Below are 8,023 nucleotides of genomic sequence, written 5' to 3'. Positions count from 1 at the left end.
ACTGCTGGGCACAAAGACACTCAGCCAAGTTCAAGTAGCAATTTACAATTTAGGCATTTAGCAGGGGAGTTCCGGACTAGCCGTTTTAACCATGTTAATCTGATGATGATGATGTCCAAGAACAATCTGTATAGTTTTTTTTTTTTTGCATCTCTACTCCTTGCTAAATTGTTTATTTGCATCGCTCGACAATTCCTTTTTTTGTTTACATCTGACTCTCATAATGACGGAAATGTCTACAAAAAGTGTTGTGTCTGTCTCCGATCAGATTGATCAGTAGAAAGTCACTTTTTCCTGGCCTCTACCACTTGTTAATGGATGGAATCACATCAGATTGTCATAAGAAAAGCAAGGACTAGGATCCTACAGTAAACCAAGAATCAGTCTAACAGTATCCATTATATTCCATATAATATAATATTCCACATAGAATATAGCAAAAGCATTGCAACTCTCTGATCAAACTTCTTCTGTTGATTTGTCGTATAATAGGCCTTCCTAATCGGGAGATAAGCGGTGTCAGGTCGCATACACAAACTTTAGAAGACAATCGTAGCCAATCAGGAGAGAATATCGGAAATGGGACAGATCCATGTTAATGACATCACTCTAGAAATACTGTGTACCGCTTTGCGTGATTTTAGGGCAAAATGTGAAGGAGCAGTGTCCAAAAATGTGCTTTGCAAGAATCGGCCTCATGGTGGCTGTAGAAGAGGGGCATGTGAGAAATGAGGGGTGGAGATTGGGGTTTGGCAGCCAAGGAGTGTATGTGCAAAGTTTGGCATGGATAGGGGCAACGTTGGCGGACATATGAGTTGTGGAAAAGTGTGACATGACGGACCGATTGACAGACTGACAGACTGACAGACAGACTGACAGACTGACTGACTGACTGACTGACTGACTGACTGACAGACTGACTGACTGACAGCCGGTGGAGGTTTCTGATAGTAACTGTGACCTGACGGTCGCAATTAATGCTAATTAAATTGAAGGATCAGACTAAAGTCTTTCATATATTTTATTCAAGCTGGCTTATTGGTAAAAGATGCATTCCAGCCTGATAAAGCAGCTGTGCTTCATAGTCTGCCATGCTAACCCAATTTGTATTCCGAGAGGTAGTTAAAACACTTCACACAGTATTGAGAAATGTCCTCAAACAAATTCAATGCCTAGGATTGCACCACTTTTGTATTCCTAATCACAGTTGCTGTTTCATTTGACAATCTTTTTTAAATAGCAAAAATAAGAGATCTACAAGCTTGTGATCTAGCCTACTAAATTCGGAGTGCATGGGCAGGATCAGCCAGATCTGCTAGTTTCATGATTTATGTCATTTAAAACATTTAAAATAGGGATATGCCAAAGATGAAAGTGGTTAAACACATATTCAGTCAAATCCAAAAAAAGGACTATCAGTACATCACTCTGACATTCAACTTTTGATGTCATCAGTGCACAAAGCTCGGTCAACTGTGGTTGGGTGTAATGTGCAAGGTAGCAGTTGATAGACTTGGTTCTAAATCCATGGGAGGGATTATGGATTTCTGATCCATCCAGTGGTTTTATGAGCTGTCGTATAACGCAGGGACATTTTTGACAAGGATAGGAATGTATGTGCATGTGTAGTGAGGAGTGTGTAGGTGGACATTCTCCTCCATGGAAGGCTGTGGCGAACCAGCAATATGACTGCCTTCTCCGAGTCTCACGCCGATTAGAAAGTATTGTAGCGCTGATCAGAGAGATAGCTGGGAGGTAGAGAGACAGACAGACAGACAATCTCAATGTTTTATTGATGGAGATAGGAGCATGGACGGTCGATTAGATGCAGAGCAAGAGAGAGACAGAGACTGCTGATGCTGTCATACAGGCGTCTAGTTCAACGTTAAACTGGTTCAACTAAACGTCAGTTTAGTTTAGCAGTTTAATGCATGAAATGACATTTCACCATTACTACCATTGTCATGTAGTAGGTGCAGTGGATGCAACTTCTGTGGACTATGTAGCTGGCATACAAGAAGGCACTATTCACCGGTGGAAAATAGTCTTGTGTGGCCAGAAAGTTGACTCCGCGATTTGCAAATACTCCTGTCATACAGTCTGGAATAATGTAAGAAGAACGATGAGTATCCTGTTAAAGCGGAAGTGAAACCTCCTCCCCACTTCCGTTTCGTTTTTAACATCGCGCACATTTATCCTAATATAAATAAAAATCATCTAAGCATATTTTAAGCTTGCTGCTTAGCAGAAATGACATTTTAAAATACATTTTCATGAACAGAAATTTCAGCTTCCATTACTCGCTAGGAGGTGTAGTTCGATCAGACTCTATATAGCATTCGGAGATTGTGGAATAATTGTCTGGCTACGTGAGACTACCGGTGGAATCTACCAATCTGACGAGTCTACCTGGCGGCCCTTCCCGTGAACAGCTTCCGGGAAGAGATAAGTATTTCTGTCCGCTGTCGGAATGGCAATCGGTGGACTTCCAGGCTCATGAGAACAACTACAGAGAGAGTACGTTAACACCAAGAACTTGTTTCCTCTGGTGATCCCACTGACTGGTTGTAAAAAAATATATATATATATATATATATTTCCTAGCCTTCCTCTGCACGAATGTATCAAAAACATTCCACTTCTTTTTGAAAATAGCATATGTGAGCTTAGATCGTCTATTTTCAAATGAATAGCCGATGCTCATGTGGCCTACAGGTCGCTTTTCTTTCAGGCTTATTTTCATAGATCTGGTTGCTTGTTTTTCTCGCAAGATGCCATACCGCAGGACTGACACAGGCTGGCCTGGCAGCCCGGCTATGGTACTGCTATGGTACTGTATGTTCTTATTTATTCAACAAACACAAAAATAAACCTTTAACTAAGAAAGTTAACATTTACATTGAGCTTTTTATGGTCTCACACTACACGTACGCGTGGATGGAAACATTGACATCAACACGAAAGATGGGAACAGAACCCAAAGTGTTGGTATACAGTAAATTCTTTATTACAAAGAACTTCATACAGTAAGTAACATTCTATGATTGAATGTATGAAAGATGCTGTAAAAACAACAACAAAAAACAACAACAACGTATTGTTAATACAACTATAGATCATCTGTGTTTATGATGCCGCATTACTGACCAGCTTTATTGAAGCAAAACATTTCCCCTTGTCATATCTTAATGGAATTATAACTACCATCTCACCATGATCTTGTACACTGCATGCCGTGTCCAATCATTTAGATATACTGTAGGTGCTATGCTCTCTCTCTCTCTCTCTCTCTCTCTCTCTCTCTCTGAGTGGGTGTGTGTGAGCGGGCGGCGGAGAGTTTGCTGCGGAGCGAGTGAGTCTTTGTTCTCTGTTTTTCTTTTCATGCTTTCTCGAGTTGTTGTTCTTGGCTGATTGTTTTTATTGCTTAGTGTTGTTCAATCCCCCGCTGTAAGGAGCGGGGATTGTGTTCTTTAGCCGCGGCGGCGGCTCAGTGCGGCCGTAAAGGTCGTTTTAGCGTCATGGATTTTATTAATCTGACGCGGAAACATGGGTTTAAGATCGCACCAAGTTTCCCCTGCTCGGTGGAGGACTGTAGCTTGGCTGTCGCTAAAGTTGTGGGAGCGACAAGCATAAAATCTGCTGCTAGGATGAACGGTGGCATTGTTATCTTTGTTGATGAGGTAGAGAAGGCAATCGCTGTTGTCACTAAAGGCGTGGAAATTAACAACACGTTTGTGTCAGTATTGCCTCTCGCTACACCAGCAACAAAGGTCCATTTGTCAAACGTCCCACCGTTTATAAGCGATGAGATTATTGTCCAAGAGTTGGCCAGGTTTGGCAAGGTGGTGTCGCCAATAAAAAAGTTGCCGTCAGGCTGTAAATCGCCTGATTTAAAACACGTGGTGTCACACAGGAGGATTGTGTACATGATTTTGAATGACAGAGACCACGATTTGAAAATAAATTTCAAGCTCTCTGTAGGTGGTTTTGATTACACACTTTATGCCACTACAGAGAGAATGAAATGTTTCGGGTGCGGGGAGGAGGGACACCTGGTCAGGTCTTGTTCTGCAGAGCGGCCGTCCACTTCTACTGATGTAGGGGCGGGTGGGGTGGCTAGAGGGGGGAGGGGGGGCACGCCGTGGGGTCGCCCTGCTGCTAGGGAGACAGGAAAGAGAAGTGAAAGTGGGGAGGGTGTTGGACAGGAGACTGAAGCTGTTAATGGGCAGCAAGAGAACAGTGGAGGGGGAGGAGAGGAGGTGGATGGTGGTGATCAGCCTGCTGCTAGCTTTGAAAATGATTTGGTGAGCACCCAGGAGGACAGTGGTCCTAAAGACAGTCAAGAGGGGGATGGAGAGAGTGATGCGGGGGGGCCCGCTGCAAGGAGTGAGGGTGGAGTAGAGGGGCTGCTGGGTATGGAGGTGGACATGGGAAAGGAGGAGGATGGTTTTAAGGTTGTCGGGAACAAAAGGAAGGCAAAAAAAGGCCTACGTGGTTCACAAGCAAAGAAAGTGACAGAGGACAAAGTTGAAAACCTGACAGAACAGGGAGATGCTACATCTGATTTAATTCTAGATGGGGCGTGGGAGAGTGAACTGTCAGAGGAGGAGCTAGTTAGCTATGGTGTGGCAGCAATGAAGCAGTTTTTACACAAAACGAAAAACGCCAAAGGGGTAAAAGTGGGGAGTTTCTTCCCTCGGAAGAAATCATTCATTCAGTCAGTGAAGTCAAACCTGAAAGAAAAAGGCAGGGATGGTTTTACCAGAACAGAGATGTACAGGATGAAAAAGTTTTTAACCCTTGCAAACCAAGAAGTAGATAGTGATAATGGAAAGCAAACCGACTAATATTTTTGTATTATCTATGGGTTGGTTAATACTTGCTATCTGGGTGGTTTCCTCCTTTTTTTTAATGAGTGAGTTCAGAATTGCCACCCTTAACCTCAACGGTGCACGAGATATGAAAAAAAGGGCAATGCTATACGAGTTAGTGAGACTGAAAAAGATTGATGTACTGTTAATGCAAGAGACACACACTGATGAGAAAAATGAAATTGATTGGAAGGCAGAATGGGAGGGAGAGTTATGCCTTAGTTCTTTAAACTCAATGAGTGGGGGGGTTGGCATTTTGTTTTCAAAGAGCTTCACTCCAATTTCATTAGAGGTACAGACTAAAGTAGAGGGGAGACTTATTATGGTTAAGGCAAAATTTGAAAAGTGTAATCTTGTCTTGGTTAACATATATGCACCTGTAAATGGGCTGGAGAGGGTTATTGTGTTGAACGAGCTCAATGATATGTTAATGAGTTGCAACTCAGATGATTTCCTGTGTCTCGGTGGGGACTTCAACTGTACTCAAGATGAGCGAGACAGGAATCACATGGAGCCTCATAAACCGTCACAAAGAGTGATGAATAATATTGTTGCAACACATGATCTAAGGGACATGTGGAGAGAGCTGCACATTAATGAGAGGCAGTACACATGGGCTCATGTAAAAGAAAACTGTATGTCTCTGGCCAGACTTGATAGGTTGTATTGTTACAAACACCAATTTAATGTGGTTAAGAGATGTCAAATATCACCGGTTGGTTTTTCTGATCATGCCATAGTAGTGACTGATGTTTTCATTGCAAACATAAAGCCAAGGAGTGCTTTTTGGCACTTCAATGCTACTCTACTTTATGACACCAATTTTAAAGAGGGCCTTAAGTTTTTTTGGAAAAACTTTAAGAGTGAAAAACAGAGTTTTACATCTCTTAGCCAATGGTGGGACTATGGGAAGGTTCAGATTAAACAATTTTGTCAACAGTACACTCTCAATGTCACAAGGAACACTACTAGATCATTGAGAGATCTAGAGATTGAGTTGGTGGAACTGGAGAGGGTTGTTGAGTCCACAGGAAATCGAGGACATTTTGAAGTCCTCAAAGCTAAAAAAGGTAAACTCGAAGACCTACTGGGCATAAAAGCACAGGGCGCTTTGGTGCGGTCTAGGTTTCAGAGCGCAAACCAGATGGATGCACCTTCTGGGTTCTTCTTTGGCCTTGAGAAAAGAAATGGGCAGAGCAGGACGCTACACACTCTACGCTCCGCTGAAGGGCGGGAGCTAACTGACGCTGGAGAGATACGGCGTGCAGCAGCTGGGTTCTATGGTGAACTCTATAGAACTGAATACACAGAAAATGAACAACTGTTCTCTTCTTTCTGTGACGGACTGCCTCAGATTCCTGCTGAGGGGGACCCTGGTCATGGGGGGCCTCTGACATTGGCAGAGCTGCATGCAGCGCTACAGGGCATGGAGTGCGGCAAGGCTCCAGGCATTGACGGACTGACTGTTGAGTTTTATAAGGCTTTCTGGGAGGAGTTGCGTGAGGACTTGCTAGAAGTACTGAATGAAAGCTTTGTAGAAATGTCTTTACCGTTAAGTTGCCGGAGGGCCGTGATTACTCTGTTGCCCAAGAAGGGAGATCTGCAGGACATTAAAAACTGGCGTCCGGTGTCGCTGCTCTGCACAGATTACAAGATCCTGTCTAAAGCTCTGGCCAATAGACTCAGAGAGGTGCTAGACCAGGTTATCCACATAGACCAAACCTATTGTGTGCCCAGTAGGTCCATTGTAGACAATGTGTCTTTAATTCGGGATGTTTTGGACGTCTCTAGTTCATTGGGTTTAAACCTTGGGCTCATTTCGCTGGACCAAGAAAAGGCTTTTGACAGGGTGGAGCATCTGTACCTGTGGAAGATCTTGGAGTATTATGGTCTCCACCCAGGTCTTATAGCCATGATCAAAGTTTTGTACCAAGACATTGAGAGTGTCCTGAAGATAAATGGAGGGTTAAGTGCACCGTTCAGAGTAGAGCGTGGGGTACGGCAGGGTTGTTCGCTGTCCGGGATGTTGTACACGCTATCCATTGAACCTCTGCTGCACAGAATAAGATCTGATACTAAGGGTTTGTTTTTACCGGGGCTTAACACAGCGCAGGTCCTTTCGGCATATGCAGATGATGTGTTGGCCCTGATAACTAAACAAGAGGATGCTGACGAGTTGGGAAGGGTTGTTAATGAGTTTAGTTCCTTAACAAAGGCAAAAGTGAATTGGGGAAAGAGCGAAGCTTTAGCAGTGGGGAGGTGGGCTGGTGGGCTTCCAAAATTACCAGGAGGTTTAAGTTGGAAGAGAGGGGGCATAAAGTACTTGGGTGTATACATGGGGGATGATGCGACTGTGAGTAAGAACTGGGAAGGTGTGTTGGAAAAGGTACAAGGTAAACTCAACAAATGGAGATGGTTACTACCCAAAATGTCATTCAGGGGGAGAACTTTAGTAATTAATAACCTGGTGGCCTCCACTTTGTGGCATAGAGTAGCTTGTATGGAGCCGCCCAAGGAGCTTGTAAAAAAGATACAGGCTGTATTGGTTGATTTTTTCTGGGACAGGTTACATTGGGTACCCCAGGGAGTGCTTTTTTTGCCAAAGGAGGAGGGGGGACAAGGTTTAGTCCATATTGAGAGTAGAGTCAAGGCCTTTCGATTACAGTTTTTACAAAGGTATCTCACAACTGGAAGTAAGTTTCTGGTTTGGAAGAATGTTGCCAGTACTATTCTCAGGAGAGTAAATGGTCTGGGGATTGATGCTGCTTTGTTTTTTATGGACACTAATTTCATTAACCTGACCGAACTGTCACCTTTCTATAAAGGAGTGTTCAAGGCGTGGGCTATGTTTAACACGACCATGATGGAGCCTACTAGTACTGCGTCCCTGTACTGGTTCCTGGAGGAGCCGCTGGTGGGCGGGACCAGAATGGACATACAGGACCGTTCAACACCGGGCCTCACTCACATCTTGTGCACCAATGGAGTGGTTACTCTAAAGAAACTAGTGGATGTAGCTGGGCCAAGTCTAACAGAGGTACGAGCTGTAGCGGAGCTGCTGGGGCTGAGATCGCTTCGCTATGTGGAGTACATTCTAAGAAGGTGGGCGGGAAAACTGTCTGAACAGGAAACTGAACTGTTAAGGGTGTACA

The sequence above is a fragment of the Nannobrachium achirus genome, assembly GCF_963921795.1.
Source record: "Nannobrachium achirus genome assembly, chromosome: 7".
NCBI classification, from domain to species: Eukaryota; Metazoa; Chordata; class Actinopteri; order Myctophiformes; family Myctophidae; genus Nannobrachium; species Nannobrachium achirus.
The sequence above is the reverse complement of the archived record's forward strand: the minus strand, read 5'-3'. Positions refer to the sequence as shown.